The sequence below is a fragment of the Cavia porcellus genome, unplaced genomic scaffold (assembly GCF_034190915.1).
Source record: "Cavia porcellus strain 051 isolate PalLab524CR breed Dunkin Hartley unplaced genomic scaffold, mCavPor4.1 scaffold_10, whole genome shotgun sequence".
NCBI classification, from domain to species: domain Eukaryota; kingdom Metazoa; phylum Chordata; class Mammalia; order Rodentia; family Caviidae; genus Cavia; species Cavia porcellus.
Window position 1 is genome coordinate 45,531,389 of NW_026947493.1, and position 20,509 is coordinate 45,551,897.

At 34.2% G+C, this 20,509-nt stretch overlaps 1 long non-coding RNA gene across 1 annotated transcript in view; it reads left to right on the forward strand.

The window, feature by feature from the left end:
• Positions 1-380: 380 nt before the first annotated feature.
• Positions 381-20,509, forward strand: part of LOC106025738 (uncharacterized) — a 39,782-nt gene continuing 19,653 nt past the window's right edge. Inside the window, exons 1-2 of the long non-coding RNA XR_010050171.1 lie at positions 381-531; positions 10,004-10,081. This is a non-coding gene — a long non-coding RNA (uncharacterized LOC106025738). The remainder of the gene's footprint in view (positions 532-10,003; positions 10,082-20,509) is intronic.

Consider the following 20,509-nt stretch of genomic DNA (forward strand, 5'->3'; position numbering starts at 1 on the left):
ATCCTTATAGTTAATCAAGATAAATCCAAGAGAAAAATGCTTATTATTCCAGCAGTGTCTATAGATGTTCACATTTAAATAAACAAAAAAAAAAAATCAAATGACCCAAGGACATTAACTTTGGAGAGTTTTGTTGGAACCGATAGGAAACTTTGCTTTAAACAGTGCTGTATTTAGACTAGCGTACTGCTTTGAAATCTGAGTAAATACGAAAATGTTCATTTTAACTGCTTTCCTGGCTTAGTTTACTCCTTTGGAGTTTATAATCTACAAATAAAAACTAGAGTGTGGTACTGGGCCCAGAGCTCTTTTCTCTGGTGGCTGTGACTCAGCAGGTTTTCCAGGAGAGTGACCTTGGATTCAGTCAGCCTGTCCTCAGGACAGTTGTTCGCATCCAAGTGCTCCATGACCTCATGAGTCGTCTCATCTCTCTGTTTCTTGACAAGAGGATAAGCATACTTTTCTGGTTTACTTCACATGTTTGTCATGAGACCACGATGAACTAATGGATATGAAACTGCTTCGTATAAGGTAAATCATTATACAAAGAAAATATACTGTATTATGTTTTCTTTTCATAATATGAAAGTGAGATAAATCAAAACCATCCTGGTTATTCAAACTGCTTAAACATAGTCCAGCTGTGATATTTGGTCATTTTTCACACTTGCAAATGAAAAACTCATTGTTAATATATCAATACCATGATTGAATCAATGGCTTTGAGGTCTTAGGAAAAAAACTTATAGACTACAGATTGATTTGTCCCTGGGACTTGAATAATGCTCTTTGGAAAAATAATAATTTTATAAGAAATACTTGTTGAATGAAGTAATCAGTGAACAAGTTTTGTTCACAGAAACAACTTCTACTGTACATGCCTTAGGGAAAGCTGATCATTCAAAAATCAATGCCTTTTTAAAACAAAGCAAGGTAAAACAAAAGCAAAATGTTATTCAAAAAAAAAACTTGACTTTCCAGTTTTATAGAGATTTGCATAAATTATGAAATTATCTCCTAAACATTCATGAATATAGGTATTTAAAATAATAAATTTAGCTTATTCTTGATATATTTCTATTTTTTAATGTTGCAAACAAGAAAAATAGATGTGATGTGGAAAGTCATTTTAATGCCTGAATTTTTATAACATAAATTTTATATCCAGGTCAATGCCTGCATGTCATACAAGAACTGCATGAAATAGTTTTTTTCTCTTAAGACAACTGTTTTTGCCAGGTGCAGTGGTACAGGTCTGTAATTCCAGCTACTTATATCTGGAGGGTCATAAGACAAAGGCTAACTGGGGAAACAGCCAGACTGTCTCAAAATTTCAAAAAAATTTTAAAGGGATGTAATTCAGTGGCTGAGTGTTTACCTAGCATGTGTGAGGCCCTTGGTTCAATCTCCAGTATCAAACAAGTTAAAAACAATTCACAGACAGTGAGTAACTTTAAATGTTTATCCATTTGCCAGTAAAAACTTGTGTGCAAAGAATTCAAATGAATGTAATTATGCTCTGATCTTATCACTGTTACTAATGGAATACTAAGGAAATCTGTTAAGTAGAAAGATTTAGTAAAAGATTTCACAGCATAATAGTTACCGTAAAGTTGGTTTTTAAATGGAAAAAACTATTCCAGTGAATGACTAAAAATAAACAGCAAAGTCTTAGTATACTACATTCTTTCACCTCTGAAAAATAACATGTTATTCTGAGTTGAAGGAAAAAACCTGAGTTATTCTTAAAGAACATTACAGTTGGAAAAAATTGAAATTTACTGAAGTTTAGCTCAAAATATTTAAATAAATCCTATTTGTATTTATATCTAATTTCTAACTCAGTCCTATGCTTTACTGTCGGTGTGAGAATAGTTTGGAAAAGTTTTGACATTGGTAAGAGCTTTTCAGCAGTCACTTTATTTTTCTCTTAAGTCACAAACTAAGCTACCTTCAGACCATAAGGAGTAGCAATTATTTGATGTCCTTTAATGAGCAATATCTTGAGTAGCCAAATCCCTGCTAATACATGAGAGGTGATCAAAAATATAGAAAATGTTCAAATTTTTTAAATTAATCATGATAACAGACACATTGTCATTAACTCCTTCAAAATACTCCCGTCTGGCTTTGAATATCCCATCATTCTTGTCACTTACCAAAATAGTTCTGGAAGCCCTCCTTCGTGAGTGCCTTCCCAAGGTCATCAGGAGCATGGTAAATGCCACTGCCACTGCCATCCGATGGAAAGCCAGGCTGTTGAAACACTGTGATGTGTCCTCACTCACCATTTTCACCTGCTGGAACCGTGCAACTTCTGGATCTTCTGCAATGTAAAAATGTCGATGAAAGATATATGTCTTAAATTGACTCAGGACATTGAAGCAGTCCTGACTGTGCAACTAAAGACATGAAAAAGAGCTACCAGAACTGCTTCAGAAGTGTAGGAACAATGGAATAAGTGTTTGAAATGGGAGAGGAGCACTGTGAGGAGGGTTATGGCAATGTGTCTTTTACAGTAATAATGTCTAAGAGTTTAAATACATGCTATATTTTTAAAACTATACCTCATTGTTAAGCTGTAAATGTTGACTGGCTTTTTTCCTAGGCCTATTTCCATTGGCAACATCTCTATCAATCACCAGTGGCTTCTACTTTTTGTTGATTTGACTAGCCATCTTGGTTGAGGACTAAACAATTCCTTGCAGCTTAGTTGGTACTGAGAGGTCCTTTACAAGCAAATAAAGGTAAAAGGTGACACATTTCTTTGTGCTGGCCATTGTTCTTGCCTCTCCAGCATGTGCACCTTCTTCTCTCAATAGATCTTGTCCCTAATTTCAAAGTGAGGCTTGTAACCCAGGAGGACACAACCTTCTCTGTGGCTATGTGACTGGTTCAGAAGGAGATACAGAACCCATGCTAGGTTACATAGGATTTTCTATGTACAACTTTTAAGTAGCATCTTCCATCTCTGGGGATGAAAACCCTAGAACATGACACCAATTTTGCAATAAGATCATGGTGTCCCTCACATGAACAAAGGAAGTAAGGAATCCCTGCTGTAGAAAAAGAATATGAAGCCAAGTAGAAAATGCAGAGAGACAGAAGTCTGAATGTGTTAAGGCCCAAGGCCACCAAGATTTTGTGAGCCAATGGGATTTTCCTTTTCATTTAAATTTGGTCCTCTGGTCACTTGTAACCAAAAGTACTTTTAATTTAAGTTAGTTTCTGTCACTTGTAACTAAAAGAATTGATCAATAACTGCACACTGCCAAAGGTCTAAAAATTAGTTGACAAATGAAAGACTACAAAGCAAGTTTCTGTATGATACTAACAAAGATGTGCCTGCATAATAAATTTGAAAACTATACTCATCAGATAAATTTTTAATCTCTTTTAATTCACTCAGACTTGTATATTTAACAGAACTATTCAGTATTTGGTTTAGGTTGCTGTCTTTACTAATGTATGGAGAGATCCTCAGTAACTTGATCTTTCCAATCATTCATCTTTTCAGCAAACATCGCACCTTTTCTGTAAACACTGATTGACAGTTCTATTGTGTCGGCATTGGTGTTCTGTGTACGCAGTTTCAAGTAAAACTCCAAAGTACAGCCTGCTTAAGGAGCTCTCAGTACAGTAAGGAAACAGTATCTTGGAGGACAGGCAGGTCCTGGGAACCATGAGGAAGGGGTAGCTAATGTTCTGCCGGAGCACAAAAGTGCAGGCAGGCTTCATACAGTCGTGTCTCTGAGAATAGTAGAAATGCTCCTGCAGTCTTTCCCCAGATGTCACTTTCTCTCCTTTCTCATATTTGCATTTGAAACCAGAGACTTTCAGAACCTTAAAAGATGGACTCGGTGCCAATAATTGGAGTAAAAAAAAATGAGGGCTTAATGTGTAAGAACAGGTGAGAAGGACCATAGTACTGAAAAACAGACTTTTTTCACCCCAAAAATTGGAATCATGAAAAATAAAATGAACAGAAGAAAGATCTGTTTTGTATTTCTGGGTAGAAATTTTTTGGTTCCAGACCCACTTTTTAAATGTTATTAATAATTCTGAAGGTCCTGCTCAGGTCCAGGAACACTGCCAGCACTGTAGTGCATGAAACTATGAATCTCTTCACCATGATTTTTTAATCATTTCAGTTCTGAAGTTAACTTTCCACAGACTGTTCACATTAGTGACGAGGAATTCACATTAGTTGACCAAGGAAAGGCAGGTTTTCTGATGATAGTATTGTTTTTAACTGTCAGTTTTCCCCCCAAAGAAACAATCATTTAAGCCAGGTGAAGTGGTGCTTGCCTGTAATTCCGGTACTCTGAGAACCTGAGGTAGGAGGATTATAAGTTCAAACCCAGCTTCAGCAATTTAGTGACTTAATGAGACCCTGTATCAAAAACATAAAATAAAACAATTGAAAAACAGCTTGGGATGTAACTTAGAGTAAAGGCTCTGAGTTCATTCCCCAGTACTGTTAAAAAAGGAAAAGAATTTATCACTCACATGCTTATTGACATTGAGCTAATTAATAATCACATTAATGACGTAATTGCTAAGAGCTTCAGAACTTTTATCAAATCCAGAAAAATATATGATGCATTTCAGGTGGATATTCTTACCACCCATTTCTTTTATTGAGTTTCTCTTTATATAGAACTGAATTTAAATAGTTTCATTTGAGTATGTATATTTCTTAATACTGCAAAATGAAATCTAGATTTCAGTGACTTCAGCCTTTACTGATTATTAAGATCACCCATTTAGTTCAAGGTCTCTTCATGACCAAAGATAGGATAGCTCCTGTGGCTTGTTGCATAAATTCCCAGAAAAACTGGGCCTAAAGAAACTGTTTTTATGACATCATTTGAAATAAGACTGGGAAGGAAGTGGTTAGAATAGAACTGAGTATTATTCAGACATGCCGAAGAGGTCTGACAGGGCACCCTGCCAAAGGGTAAGAAGGAGCAGTAACAGGAAAATAGAGGCGCACATGGGCTTTCGTGTACAAAAGGCTTAGCCCTAGAAGAAAAAGGCAGCCGAAGAAATTCTAACATTATAGTCAGTTACTCCCAAAATAGAAACACTTGCCCATGACCAACAACTTACTTTGTGATACAAACTTGTAATTTAGTAAAGTATACTGCATGGTAGTGATTTTGTTTGAATTCACTGTGATCCTCTTTTGATTCAAATATCCCCATGGAACTTGTGTGTGTGCATTGTAGCTTCTGTCCACAGTCACTTCCCATCCAGTCTCACATCATTTCCTTTCATACTAATTACTTTTTTCTGGAACACCTAGTTCATTGTTGAAGTCTTAAGTAAGGTAAACAGCTCTACCAGCGAGTGATTGAGGCCAAAGAAACCTTGCCCATTTTGTTCTATCACAACATTACATGGCTTGTTTGGCAGATTGCTCAATAAGTGATACAACATATACATATTTTTTAATTGTCTACTCTATGTAGACAAATTACTGGAAATTTGATTTATTGGGTAATCTTCCAACAAGATTATACCGAAACATTTAATACAGCATTATAGCCAACTGTGGTGCCAGGAAAATCAACCAATATTTGTCTCCATTTGGAGGTGAGACTATAAATTGTTTTGTTTTTTTTTCCAAGACTGACATGATTTTTTAAGAAATTTAACAGCCATGGGGTACAACTTCAAATACTTCAACACAGACTACATTCGGTATAGTTTCTAATGTGAATAGAAATAATGCCTTCATACATATTTGAACATCCACGTTCCTTGCTATCAAAGTTTGGGCATTTCAATGCATCACTCTAGTTTAAAGTTTAATTAAAGTATTTTTCATATTGTTAGTAAAAAGTGCTTGGTAGTTTATTGTAAATTAACTTTCAAATAAATTCTTTCATGGATTAGAAATTCATTATCTCACAAGAACACCCATTCTTTGAAAAACATGAAAATACAAATACAAAATAAAGTGGATTATTTTGTCAGAAAAGAAAAGGATACAACCAAATGAATTTTTAAAGGTTTTCTTGCTTCAGTGGTTCTAAAAATGTATGAGAATTTTAAACTAGGGAATTCTTTAGTATCTATGAGAAAATCTTAAATTATCACCAAAGAGCATCTTTTCTACATGTATGGCTAGCCTTTCTGAAATAGTATTTTAAGGTGCTTTTAAAAGACTATTTCAGAATATAATAGTGGTTCTAGCTTACTGAAAGTTTTTTGGGGTTGGAAGTTAAAGGATTTGTATTCTCTCCAGTTCAAATTAGTGTATCCCTTTCTTTACTGAAAAGTGACTGCTCTTAAAAATATTGTGAAAACAAATTTTAGCACTAAATAAATGCAAAATCATACAGTCGACTTGTAACATCATACTATTATATGCAGTTTTTCGTAAGTAGTCATATGAGAACAGTTCACATGTTGTTTCTGGCAATATTCACTGATCAAGTCATCCTCTCATTTCTCCAAAACCTTATCTAGGAATGTTGGAGTATTGGTTCCTCAGAAAGGAGATACATTTTGCCATCACGCCAACCAAAACTGATGTTATCTAAAATAAGCATGGTCATTTTCATACTTTCCTCTCTGAAGGCACTTGAGTTTGTCCTTCAATCTTATATATGAGGAGCATTGAAAGTGATTATCCAGTTGCTGGGCGGCTCCTCTTCTCTCTCAGAACAATAATGTCGTTGCTCTTGGCTGCCACAAAGCGGCAGTGTGCCCACTGACTTCTCTGTGAGCATGCCCAACCGGGCCTCAGACTAAACCAGGACAGAAGGACAGACACCTCAAGATTCAGCTGGCCAGACACAAAACAGGAAGCTCAGTTAAATATAAATCTCGGATAAACATAACACACTTTACTAAAAACTTACTTGCTGTTTATCTGAAATTCGAATTTATCTTAGGGTTCTCTATTTTTGCTTCCTAAATCTGGCAACTCTAATCAGGATTTGACTCTTGAAATGAGGTAACATTTTAAGTTAAAATGTGTTTATCCTTAGAGGTGCATTCAGTTATCTAAATTCTAGAAACTCTTTCAAATATCCCTATATTATATACTACTAAATTCAAATTTTTAATCTTTCCCAAAAAAGAATATGTTTGAAGGAATGTGTGTACTATACTTTGAATGCTGGTTCCATCATGGATACTAAACTGATAACTATTGATCATCTCCTTTGGCAGGCTTTGTGCCAAAGCAATTAGAAAAACATTTTCAGAAGAAGCAGAAATCAACCAGAATGTTGAAAAACAGGAAAGAATTAGATGGACAAAGTGGAAATATAATAGCTTTTTTGATGTGTGAATGGGCATTTTCTATGCATATGAATATCTGGCAGGTAGAATATTAAAATAGTAATAGAATATTAAAATAGTAAAATAATTATTTAATCATTCTGGTGTCCAAAATTATCTTGGCACACATCACAAGCACTTGATAATAAGTTAAATAAATTCTTTCAAATACTAAGAATGGTATTGACTCAGATTAAGAGTTTTGCTGGTTTTAGTTTATGTGAATTTTTTCCTTTACTTTTTAATGAAATCTTGACAAACTTCATTTGATTTTAGCAAAACTCAACCCTGACTTTTACTATTTCAACTAGTATAACATTTTTGTGCATAAAGCTATATACGTTTTGAATTTTTAAAGTTCTTATTGAAATATGATGTATATGCAGGAAACATAGGTCTACAGTTTGACAAGTTTTCAAAATGAACACACCTTGTACCGCTCTATTTTGAAAGTGTAATCAAACCTTAAAAGCCTCACTGATCACTGTCGTTTACTATTGACTCCTTGCAGTCTCCTGTAAGGTGACCACCATCATAACTTCTAAGAGTATGCACTATCTTTGCCTGATTTCTGTATTCATTTAAAACTTTTTACTGATACATAAAAATTGCACATATAGTATTTATGGGGTACCATGAGACATTTCAATAAATAGATGCATTTCTTAAAGCTGAAATTAGGGCAAACACATCTTCTGAAATGTTTATCATTTCTTTAGACTACAAAATGCAAACTCTCTTTTGCTAGCGTTTTGAAATATGCAGTACATTATGGCGGTTGATGATCCCTTTACTACCCAATAGTCCAGCAGAATTTATTCCTCCCACCTAACTATGCTTTGCACTCATCTGTCAGCATTTCCCCATCCTTCCCTCCCCTTCTAGACACGACCTCTGGTAACTCTGGCCATTCTAGCCTTGACTTCTATGACATTAGCTTGTTTTACCTTCTACATATGAATGAGATCCTATGGTACTTGTCTTTCTGTGGCTGGCTTATTGCACTTAACACTAAACACTTCATCTATGCTGTCACAAATGAAAGAATTTCATCTTTTTATGGTTACTGTTCCACTATGTACATGTACACTTTCTACATTCAGTCATCTATTTGGAATGTGTCAGTTGTCTCTATTTCTTGGCCGTGGACTGGTGGACCGTGGTGTGAGCATGGGACTGCAAAAACAGACTAAGGATCATGAGTTACTCTTAAGCTGTATTTTAGGTATTTAATGTACTGGGTTTTAAATTGATTTTTATAATGTATTAAGATATCAATTATGTTGATTTATACAAACAGATTCATAAAACTTTACCCTCAAAATAGCTCATTGTACTGGAAATATCACATTAAACGTGGCTGTGAGCTTTCCCTTCCCCCTCTTGAGTAGGAAGGGGCAGCTGAAGGATGCATCCTGCATTCAGATTCCTAAACACAGCACTCATCTGTGCTTCTAAGTCTCATCAAATACATACCAGATGGAGAGGCTTTGTACTTACAATTCTGCAGATTAAATACCTTGTTTCTTTCTTGTTATAAGGAAGAATCAATTCTGAAGGTGATTTAATTGTTCTTTATTCAAGTTGGCATATCTTTATGGTTAGAAAGGTTGAAAATGTTCTCTTAAAAGTAGTTTAATTACATTAAATAAGCTCTAATTAGGAAAATGTCATTAATCTAAGAGTTATATATAGATATTATTGCTAATAATTATCTTTCTTATAATCTATCTACCTGAAGTGAGACACATTTTCACAATTGTTGTGGACTGAATTGTGTCCTCAAAAAAGAAATGACTGACTCCTAATCTTAAGTATGTGTCAATATGACTATATTTGGCAATAAAGGCTTTACAGATGCACTCGGGTTAAGACTAGGTCACACTAAATGAGGTCAGTCCCAAATCCAATGATAGGTGTCCTCTAGAAAGAGGCAAGTGTGAATGCAGATACCCAGTGAAGATGGCATGTGTAAAAGAAGAAAGTTTGGAATCATGCCAACAAAAGCCAAGGAGCACTGAGGACTGCCAGCAAACACCAGACCTAGGAGAGACAGGAAAAACTTCTCAAGAGTCGGCAGAGGGAGCATGGTCCCGGTGACGCCCAATCTGGAACCTTCTGAGTTCAGAACTGAGGAGTAAGTTTCTATTGTTTTAAGATGCCTAGTTTGTGCTAATTTGCTATAGCAGTTATGAAAAACTAATGCAACAATAGTAATACTTCATGATTGACAAGTGAAAACGGTTTTTTGAAAAGTAACTGGAATCTCAGGAATATGAAAATACTTTACAGAGAACATTATAGTAGTCTGGAGGGTTTTTTAATAAGAAAGATAAATTAGGCTAAATTCGATCAAACAACTAAGTAGGAAATATAAACAGATAGATAATTAATAGAGGTCTGATCTCTGTAAAAATGAAGTGGATATAAATTAGAACAATTTCTCTATGACAAAGACTTTAAAAAGAATAAAGAATGAAAAACACATGACTTTACGATTAAGATGGTCTGTGAGGGATTTCTATGAAAAAATCTGGCTTAAAGAAAGTTTGAATGACTTTATTCAAGTGGAAGTACAGCATTCATGTTAGGAAAGGTGCTACAAACAAAATACTGAATACTTCAGAATTTTAAAACTTATTCAACTGTGACAGCTCAGTGTTTTACACAGTGCAACGACTAATTGCTGTCTTTTATTTATTTTTAGATAAAAGAGTAGAGCCAAAGATCTCTTCTTCATGACATTTTCACAAAAGACAGTATTTAAGATTTTACATCTCTCAAGGTAATTTATTTGTTAAGAATACTATAAAGTCTATTTAAATCATTTCATGTCTCCCAGTGAAATGAAAGACATCTCTAAGGGGATTTCAGTATATCCTTTTGAGTGTGTTTGTGTTGTATTTTTGCATTTTCCCAGGCAGAAATGGAGACAGTGACTCAATTAATACATTATGCTTATCTTCTCATTATTCCTTTCTTGGTTTTGGTGATCATTTGTAATAAATGAAAGTTGTTTGCTCAATTTTCTCAGATTGGTGCTTATTAAATCACAGCCTTTGTTTACCCTATGTTGTTTTTGTAGTTCAGTTATGAATAATGAGGACTCCGGTTCCTACCAAAGTAACCTTTGGAAACTAATTTTCCCCTCTTCTCTATTTCTGCTACCATTAAAGCATAGAGCAATAAAAAATTTTATGCAGTCTTTGTATATGAATGAAGATCTTCAAATATTTCCTCAAAGATGAAGAACTTTCAAGTAATCAAGGCACAGGAGTGGGACTGATGGATTTTAACTTCCTACCTGAATTGTTATGCATTCTTGACTAAGACACTGAAAATAACTGATATTAACAGTCATATGTTTACTTGTTTACTTTTGTAGATTCATATGCAACTATAAAAAATACAAATTACAAAAATACACATATAAAAATATAAATTATCATTTATATCCTTTATCTACTTTCTTTCACTGGTAACACTTTACTTGTGCAATGCTATTGTAACGTATCATAACTGAAATACTGACATGAAATAATCATGACCTTGTACATTCAAGATAGTGCTTCTCATCTGGGTATGTGGCTTGCACATCTCTCTCCTCATCCATAGTTTCATTTTAGACTGTAGGACCAATTTATCATTATCTCCTTTTATAGATCAACACTTGAAATTATATACCCGCTTCTAGGTTTAAAATATTTATTGCTATGCTTCTATCTTTAAAATACTTTAGTTTTGTTTTATGTTCTATGATCTAGTTTGATTCAAACTTTTACAGAATGAGAGATTATTTCTTTTTTTAAATTTTATTTAAGGAGAAAAAAAAAGCAGAGAAAGGGTACAAGTTATACAGATTTACAGAAAAAAATAAACAGTAGGAAATCACTAGCTAATGGATTACATATTGTCATCTTAGAAATAATTTTTCAAGTCACAAAATTAAAGCTTGTAAAGTGGACGTTCCAACAATGATACTGCAAACAGTTCTGTTCAGTGATCCAATAAAACTCAGTGATATCACTTTCTATCTTATACACTTAAATATACATACAGTTATATCATTTAGAGCACCTTCTTTCCCTCTCTTTTGTACAATGACTATAACACATTTTGGGTTTTATTGCTCCCACGGTTCTTATTACTTTTTTGGAAGAGAGTAAAACCAAATGTGACATAACAGAACAGAGTCGGTCAAATCAAAAGGGTGGACATAATAGATAATGTAAAAACATAATACAAGGTGATCAACAATGGTTACCATAATGCCTCCCGCTATTTCTAATAGAATTGCCTATATCATCAGTTATAATAAAATTGAACAAAACAGTAAAGAACAAACCCGACAAAACCAAAACATTGAAGACACTGTAGGTCTTCAAAAGTAGATAAAAGTCATCGAGAATGGGCGTCATAATGAATCTCATTATCTTCACAGCTGTTGCCTAAACTTTCGAACCTGGTACTATCCAGCAAAACAGAATAGGGGAACATCAGTCAAAAACAAGATGGTGAGAGTAATACAGGGCTTCAAATCAAGATAATGGAAAGTCAAAGTGGGTTACTATAATATATCCTGCTATTTTTATTTTTCCCTTAATTAAAAGGATAAAAATAAAAAAATAAATAATGGAGTGGAGATTGAGATAAAAGAGGGCATAACAGCAAAACAGCGCAGATCAAAACATAACCATTTAAGCAGAATAGTGTTTCACCACAAGATAATCCTGACATAAAAGTAGTTACCATATTGTCTCTTTCCTTGAAATCCTTGAGTACAACTTCGTATACTGTAGCATTAAATATATCAAAACAATGTAAAACCATTTAAGAGAATGACAGCATTACAGGGTATTTAGAATCGACTAACAGAAAATGAACAATGGTTTCTGTATAATCTCCTTGTCTTTAAAAGTTTTTGCTTATACTATCGTACATAATAAAATCCAATAAGATACAACCTGTTTAGACCAATGGAGACAGAAGAACAAAAGCTTGATAAGACTTCAAAACAAGATGTTACTAAATCAGTATTACCTATTAAGATGTCATTTTCTCCAAAATAGCTGTTCCTATCATCCAATCTTCTCTGCCTCATTTCTGTTGAGCTCTTTTTCTGTCATTAGCTGTCAGTTGAGAGATTATTTCATGAAAAAATAATCCTGTCTTCTGTGAATTCTGTTTGTATCTCTGTGCAAAAACAATTGAGCTTACTTGTTTGAGTTTATTGCTATGTATATATTCTGCCCATTGATCTATACACTTATTTCATAATAACAGCATTATATTGTCTATTGCAAGTGGTTAAAATTTTATGTCAGTTACACTTTAAAATGTACTTCGGTTTAATTAGATAGTCAACTAACTCACTTTACTTGCTTTAACTCTTCTAAATGTGTTGAAGACTCTTAGGATCCAGCATTCTGACTGTTTTGATAAAATTTTCATGGAAATCTGCAAAAGGTGTATACTTAGCTCTTATTGAGGAACTACTTCAACTATGTCAACTAACATCATGTGGCTGTTTGTGTAATTTGAACTGCCTATATTTTTGATGATGTTTTGATTAACAAATCCATCCAGAGAAGAGTACTAAGTTCCTTAAATATATTGTGGATTTATGTTTCCCTATTAATTCGATCAATCTTTATTCCATGTATTTTGAGACTTCTTAGTTTTATGTATGCACATTTAAGATCTTTATGCCTTCCTGGTGAATTGATCCCTTTTTCTGATTCCTACTTTATTTTGATATCTTCTTTCATCCTGGTACTTGCCAAGCACACTATTCTGATAAATTTAAAGTGAGTTTCTTGTAAATAGCACTACTATTGGGATGTGTTTTGTAATTTTAAAAATTTATTCTGTAAGTCTATCTTTAGATTAATATATTCATATTTTCATTGATATATCTGTATTTCATTTAATTTTTATTCTGTGTGCTCTCTACTTAGTTTACATTACATGATCATTTGTAAGATTCCATCTTGATACTGAGTGAAATAAACAAACAACTGAGGCTCAGAGGAAATCAAATTAGAAATATTCTCCCATGTAAAGATAGAAATAGCAACCTCAGTAAAGGAGTTGCTGAGTGCAGTTAAAGAAGAAATAGAGAAAAAAGTAGAGGAGCGTGGGAAACTGATTGAAACCTTGAATGGATAATATAGAAAACAAGTAGAATTCATGAAACAAATTCAAAAAGACATCCGAGAAACAAAAAATTCTACTCAAAGTTGGCAAAAGTGTTTAAATGAAGCTGAGGATAGGATTTCGGACCTTGAGGACAGGATCGCAATCAGTGATCATGAAAAGATAGAACTTTTAAAAATAACAAAGCAGCAAGAAATGACAATCCATCAGCTTCAAGATGATGCCAAGAAGAGCAACAAAAGATTAATAGGAATCAGTGAAGATGCAGGAGTCAATGCAAAGGATATAACTAAAATATTCACAGAAGTAAGAGCAGAAAATTTCCCAAACATGGGGAAAATATCTGATACGCAGATAAGTGAGGCAAATAGAACACCAAACACTCATAACCAACATAAATCTACACCCAGACATACAATAATTAAGATCTCAGATGTACAGTATAAAAACAGAATACTCAAAGCTGTTAGAGAAAAGACACAGCTCACCTATCAAGGAAATCCCGTTAGAATCACAGCAGACTTTTCAGCACAAACCCTCAAGTCAAGATGAGTTTGGAGTGAGCTATTTCAAGCCCTGAAAGAAAACAATTTTAAACCCAGACTGATGTACCCAGAAAAACTGCCATTCAAATTGAAAGGAGAAGCAAGATACTTCCATGACAAAGAACAACTGATGAAATTCACATCCACTAAACCAACCCCAGAAAGAGTATTGAAAGACATAATACACAGAAATAAAAATGACCACTAACTCCAGAACAACAACAGAAAGAAACCACCAGGTAGGACAATCAATTAAACAAAGGGGAAAAGCAGAAAGCAAACAACTGGAACGTAAGATGGCAAAGTCTAGCCAGCATATATCAATGGTATCCATAAATGTAAATGGAGTCAATTCACCTATCAAAAGAAATAGGTTGACAGGATGGATCAAGAAACATGATGCCACAATATGCTGTATACAAGAAACACATCTGACTCAGAAAGAAACTCATAGATTAAAAGTCAAAGGATGGAAAACAGTATTCTATGCAACAGAACCCAGAAAAAAGGGGGTAACTATTCTATTTGCAAGCAACATGAACTTCAAACCTAAAATAATTAAAAGAGGTAAAGAAGGTCACTACATACTCATTAGTGGAAAAATTCAAGAGGAAGAACTAACAATTATAAATGTTATGTATCAAATAGAGAAGCACACAAGACCATAATTACATGAAAACAAATACATAAGAACACAATTATAACAGGGGACCCTACTACCCCATTGTTACAAAGAGATAGATCAACTAGCCAAAAAGTCAGCCAAGAAATAATACAACTGAACATACCTGTGAACAATTAGACTTAGTAGAGTTTACAGAGTGTTCCACCCAACCACATCAGAATATACATCCTTCTCAGCTGTGCATGGAACATTCTCCAAAATAAACCATTTATTATCCCTTAAAACATACTTAAATAAAGAATGAAAAGTAAAGTATGAAAACATTCTTAAGTAAAGATTAAAAAGGTCATATCACAGTGATATATGTGGACCCATGTTCATAGCAACACAATTTGTAATAGCTACATCTTGGAAACAACCAAGAGGCCCATCAACCATAAAGTGAATGAAAAAGATGTATTTTTTACACAATGGAATATTACTCAGCTATAAAAAGGATGATCTTGAGTCCTTCATAGGCAAATGGAGACAAATTGACACCATCTTCATTTGTGAAATAATCATATTCATAAATATCACATTGTATCTCTAATGTAAAAAGTTATAAGAAATGTAGAGTAATAAAATCCAAAATGTGTAATTGCTGTTGTAAAAAAGAGAGGAAAAAAATGTCTCTAAAGGATATAACTGCATGTATGTTTAAGTGTGTAGGATTGATAACCATTTTACTAAGTTTTTGTTGTATCACTGAACAGAACTGTTTGCAGTCTCACTATTTGAATATCCACTTTGTATGCTTTACTTTTGTAACTTGAATAACTCTAAGAGTACAATATATAATTTATCAACTAGTGATTTCTTACTGGTTTTTTGAAATTATTATTTCTACCTTTTTTCTGTTTTGTTTTTTTCTCTATAAAATTTTTTAAAAAGAGATTCTATCTTGGCTTTGAACAGCATTTTTCAATGTAGTTCTTATAACTTTCATATTGGTAGTTTTAGGTATTACTATATATGAATGTCACTTATCGCTGTAATGCTATCAATACTTCACTATTTTCCTTTAGGACCATTACCTTTTCACTATAAATATTACTTCCTTGAATATCACATTTATGTTAGCATTTTTATTGATTCACAACATATTATTATTATAAAATTCAAGAGGAGAAAGAAGGAGTATTGTATGTACCTAATCTTCTCCCCATCTCTTTCTTCTTCCTGAGCCTTCCAGATTCTTCCTTTCCTTTCTGTTTGGAAAACTTCCCTCCGCTATTTTTTAAGGGAAGATATACCAGCTCTAAGTTCTTTTTGTCTTCCTTCATATGAAGAAGTCTATCTTTTGCCTTGAAGTATTGGATTGTGCTTTTACTGAACCTAGAACACAGTTGACAGCTCTTTTCAGTTCAGTACTTTTGGCTCGCTGGTTCCAGAGGAAGAAAACTCTCACAGGAATTAGTGTTTCCTACAGGAAATATGTTACTTCCCTTTGGCTGCCAAATACAGTTTTTTCATCACCTTTGGCTTTCAAAAGTTTAATTATGATATGCCTTAACATAGATTTCTTTGAGTTTGTGCTGTTTGAGCTCACTTAAATTCTTAAATTTGTAAATTTATGTCTTTTGCCACACTTGGGAAATTTTGAGCCATTATTCTTTTAATATTCTCTCAACCTTTTTTTTCTTTCCTAGATTTCTGATAACACAAATATAAATCTTCTGGTTTTGTTTTACAAGCTCTTGAGACCTTTATTATTTTATAGCCTCTATTTTTGCTATTGTTTCCTTTGGAGTAAATCACACTAATCTATTCTTGTTTACAAGTTGTGCCCTTTTGTGTGCCAGCTGATCAGGCTTGTCAAGTAGACTGGATTGAGAGCCCCCCAGGGAATTACCAAAGTGTACTTCTGAGCATGTCTGAGTGGGTCAGGGCGGCATGACTTGAGCATGCCATTCTTTTAAAATCCTTTCATGATTTACCTTTTGGGTTTTCTCAACACTTGCTTTTTTTCAATTCTCTTGCGAATTTTCATCCTTGTTCTAAATATTTTTTAAAAAGCATTAGGCATCAGGAAACAAGAATCTTCTTTTCACATATGGATGATCTTGCAAAGGTTGATATTTTCAAATAATATCTGTGTGCTCAAATTTATATTTTCAGCCCCAATCATATTCCCAGTGGCTTGCTCAACATCTCTTGGCATATCTAGAAGTACTCCATTGTTTTGATTGCTTAAATAACAAGGATCAGTAATCTTAACTCCGTCTAGTTTCTTCACATCTTATAGCTAGTCATCATCATATCTTGTTGATTTTATCTTCAAAATACATCTAGAATAAAATTACATCACTGCTTCCAAATCCAAACCACTATTAAGCATTGCCTGGGTTGCTGTAATACTCTTAATATTGTTCCCCTTGTTTCAATACATATCGCCCTCCAACACTAATTATCTACATACCACAAATTGTGTTATTATTTTAAAAAGGTGTATGCTTTCTATGTTTGGACTTTTATCATGTGCAGAGATCTCCCTTCTTATTTAAATTGTTTTACTCTGCCATACAACGGGCTTAGTAGTGTGTCTCTTGACATCATGTTCACCAATTTTCCTCCATCCTCACTCATCATCTCTCCAGCAGGAACACTGCTCCTACACTTACACCTTGCTATTTACTGTTCTTTATATCAGGGACCTTCTTCTGCAAGATACTCATATGGATCAATACAGCATCATCTTCTAGTATGACTGCAGATGTCATCTATCGTGAAGTTTTCCCCTCATTGTTCTGTAGAACAGTAGTAACCTGCTCACACACAGCATTCCCTCTCCCCTACCCTGCTGTAACTTTCGCCGTAGTTTATAACATCAAATGTATTACATATTTGTTACCTAAATCCTTTCAATAATGCAAAAGTACTTTGAAACCAGGAACTTTTCTTGTTTTGTTCATACTCTATACTTACAGTACACAAAAGAATTGGAAGAACATGGAAGTAGGCAAAAAGATTTAATGAATAGCTGATGATTGTGTAAAAGAATAAATGACCGAATTCATATATTACTGATACACTGGAAGATAAAATAATTCATAGAATAGACAACAAAGTTCTACTATTGTCTCTCACTTAAAGGTTAGTGACAAAATTGATCATTTCTGCTAAGAATTTGGTCTCTCACACTACTGCACATCCTTTATGTTGTTCCAATCATTATTATTCTTCCAGATAGGCATTTTTGGAAACACACATTTCTTCTTAGAACCCTCATTAATAATCACAGAATATCTTGATGGATCAATTTAATGAAGTCATAAATAATTTGTTTCCTACTCAAATTATCTTTCATTTTAATATCATAAATCTGGCTGCTTATTTGATTTTCTACTAGAGAATGCATTTATTCATTTATTTGAAAAATATTATTGGTAATCTAATGTGTGCCAAGCAATGTTCTGTAAATTTCTTTCTCTCTAAATGAAGTGCTCTATGCCTTTTCCTTGGCAAGTGTCTATGATACCAATGTTTCTCTGAAACATCAGTACTTTCCACATACCTTACTGATGGAAAACAGTAGGGGAAAAATCATTTCCAGCACAGAGTATAAATGAAAATAGGTGCCCTATTTTCAGTAATATTGACAGCCTGACATTTCCTATCTCTGCCATTAAACTCCTACAAATGTAAGGTGATACAGTATTGTTTTTTCATATCCAAGTGAACATTAATTAAAATAATTCCAGTTTTATTTCTTAAAAACCAAAATCATTAAGCCAAATATTAGGGCTGACAGGTTCAAAAATAATTGGAAGTAAGCAATAGAAAAAACATTGTTTATAAGAAAGTAACGGTGAAAATAAGTGAAAAAGAAAAACCAAGTACCTCTTCATAATAGCTTGCAGCCATTGGTCACATGCAACTGAGATCATTTGAGATTATGTTCTTAGAAACTTAGCTTTCAGGTAACTGTGCTACCAGCTGGTTTTCAGATGCAATAAAACTTAACCATGCTTAAAAAGCAATTTCTGAAGATAATTTTCCCTTAGGTTATAAACAGGGAGTAGATTGTTATAATTTTTATTGAATTCCACCAATTGGTTGGTTGTTAACCAATATATTATAATTAATAACTTTATCTGATCAAGATGTTGTGTTATGCAAGGCTCTCTTTTAGCCATCTGCAGTGGTAAAAGCTTTCCCCTCTATTGTATGCTTAAGTTCAGATATAAGAGTGTGGATGTATGATTGGGTGATGGAATTGTCTGTAATATTCTGAGCATAAAAAGTTATGGGAATTTACTTTGCTCTACCCAATTTCAAGAAAATTTTACTTCCCACCCCAAGTATGAATGGATTATATGATTTACTCCATTGTTTATAAACAACATGTAAGGATGCACTTTTAATTTTATGTAAAATAACATAAATATTAGCGAGGAAATGAGTTCATTCATTCATCCACCCAAAAACTATTTCTTGGAGACTACTAAGTTCCAGTCCAGAAACTGGAGAATCAGAAGAAATGAGATGCTGTGAAAGTTAAATGATTATGTCAATTTGAGTGAGAAGTGCCCAACTAAATTGAATCAGCATAGTTCTCGGGTTGGTGAAATAATTTACTGAGGACAAAAGACCCATCCTAGATGTGAATGATAGAAACTAACAGGTTTTTCGCCTTAACAGAATAAAAGGAAAACAAAGGAAGAAGGCTTGCTTCTGTTTTTGTAGAGGAGCTTGTTATGATTTGTGTCTAGATGTCCCTCAAAGCCTCATGTGGGTCATTGGACTTTTTCAGAGATAGCTGAATCAAGAGTGCATGATGCTGGGGTTAAGAGTGTGTAATTAGTAAATCAGCCCACTGACCAGTTTGACATAGTTCTGGCTAGCATTAAAGCTGTGAGTGCTATTACAAATTGAGACTGCACACAATATAAGGACAGCATCTTGTCTTCTGCCTTGATTGCTTTGCTACTGTCTGACTCCATGAACCACTCTCCACTGCCAAGCCACCCTGTCTTGGAGCCAGATGATTATGGACTAAGAGCTCTAAAAACTGTGAGCTGTTAGTGTGAAGCCAAAGGTGCACTGAAGATCTCAGAAATTTGGAGAATCCAAGAATGTGGATCATCTGAAGAAAACTGTAAGGAAAATGCAGAGCTGGCCCAAGAAAAAGCCACAGAGCTACAACCACTGGAAATACCATATGGATGAAGCAATTCAATTCCTTTGGAGATCACATTGTGCAAGAGATTGCCTCACATCCTTCACATGGAACTATAGCACTTAATGTTTTTCCTGCTGAATTTGTTTTGGTCCTATTTCTTTGTATCCTCATTTATAACTTTTGGAATGGAAGTGTCTCTTATGCCATTATATGTTGGAAGTCTTTAACTTTCATTTGTATAGAGACTCAGAGCTAAGAGTTTGCTTTAGATCTCAGAGGAGACTTTGGGCTTCAGTTTTTCAACAGTGCTGAAAACTTTTGGCAACTCCTGGAGATGGGCTATAAATGCTTTTTTCATAAAGGGATGTACATGAGTCTTTGGAGGGCCAAGGATAGCATGTTATGGCTTGCAGTCATGGGACTTTTTCAGAGGTGGCCGAATCTAGAGTGTGTGATGTTGGTGTTAAGGTTTACTGAATCATGCCACTGATTGGTTTAGAATAATTCTCACTAAGATTAAGGGTGTAAGTGCTACAGCCACCCTAGGGCAGATAGTCTGCATACAATGTAAGGGACAGAAAGTATCTTGGCCACCTCCCCTTGTTGTTTTTGCTGTCTTCTGATGCTATAAACTATTACCCTTCTGCCATGTGCCACCCTACCTTGGTGCCAGCTGATTGTGGAATGAAAGCTCTACAAACTGAGAGCATTAAAAACCTTTCC